General features: G+C 39.4%; 1 long non-coding RNA gene across 1 annotated transcript in view; it reads left to right on the top strand.

The window, feature by feature from the left end:
• LOC116224050 overlaps window positions 1-777 on the top strand; it is a 17,132-nt gene extending 16,355 nt beyond the window's left edge. Inside the window, exon 4 of the long non-coding RNA XR_004165397.1 lies at window positions 745-777. This is a non-coding gene — a long non-coding RNA (uncharacterized LOC116224050). The remainder of the gene's footprint in view (window positions 1-744) is intronic.
• Window positions 778-1,268: the final 491 nt, after the last annotated feature.

Here is a 1,268-nt window from a genome sequence, read left to right as displayed (position 1 = left end):
CGCATGCACACACATACACTAACACAGGCATGCACACACACCACACACAAACACACACACACACACACTAACGCACACACACATACACACATACTAACGCACAAACACACAAACACATACAGACACACATGAACACACTCACCCAGACACACACACACAAAATCACAAACAGACATATCCAGCAATCCCTGCGTAACAGGGACACTAGATTTCAAGTAAATATGAATCAATAATGTCAATAATGAGTGTCAACAATGAATATACAACAATGGCTAAATAACTATTATGAGGCCTATTCTTATTCTTATTATGAGTAGTAATTGTTGTTGTTGTTGTTGTAGTAATAGTAGCTGTAGGTAAGTAAAATAGCAATGCTTCTCAGAATGCACATTGACAGTGCTTCCTGTCTGTGTGTCAGCACTGAAACCTGTGGCTTGGGGTAGAGGAGTGTGGAGAGGAGGGGGCGTGCTGGTTGGTTTGCTCCACTCGTGTGGTTTAGTGGCACACATGCAATGCTGGTTTTTACTAATAGAGATAACACAAGCTCATATCTTATGCATTTTTGCTGCAATGCATGGGCTTTGCCACTTGATACTTGTAATATTTAAAATGAGCTTGATGCAAACTATGATGTAATGAAGAAGGATACATTTAACAACGTTAAAATATTGTTTCAAAACCATTGTTTTCATGATGACATTGGCAATGTCAGTTCATTACAGCATTTCACCCCATCTGTCTTAGGAGAAGCAAAGGTCCAGACCTTCCCAGTGGTGCTGAAACAGAACATGAAGATGAAGGCCATGAAATGACAACAGTGATTTTCACAGCCAAGCACCTTAAGGCACAGAAATAGTCATTTCGTATTCGATTCAGTCTTTAATCATTTTATTTTTAGTTATTTTTAGCGTGTTATGCTATTGATTGTCTGATTTGTCTGATACTGTTGTTATCTGAGTGACACACTTTCCTTTAATAAAACCATATCAATGAACCTGCCGTGCCATCTGTTGGTATGAACAAGCTGTGATGTGTCACACATTGATCCATAACGTAGGCTTGCTTAGCCGATCTAATATGGATTAAGATAACATGAAACAGGAAGGTTTGCATGTGTTCCCCAGTTGACCTTTAATGATCTTCCATAAACCTCCACTAGGAGTGTTGGAGTGTACATGTACGTATGTAGAGAGAGAGAGAGAGAGAGAGAGAGAGAGAGAGAGAGAGAGTAAGATACAAAGTCAGGGAGAGATAATAAGAGAAACAGA

The sequence above is a fragment of the Clupea harengus genome, chromosome 2 (assembly GCF_900700415.2).
Source record: "Clupea harengus chromosome 2, Ch_v2.0.2, whole genome shotgun sequence".
NCBI lineage: Eukaryota > Metazoa > Chordata > Actinopteri > Clupeiformes > Clupeidae > Clupea > Clupea harengus.
This window is presented reverse-complemented; position numbering and strand designations above follow the sequence as displayed.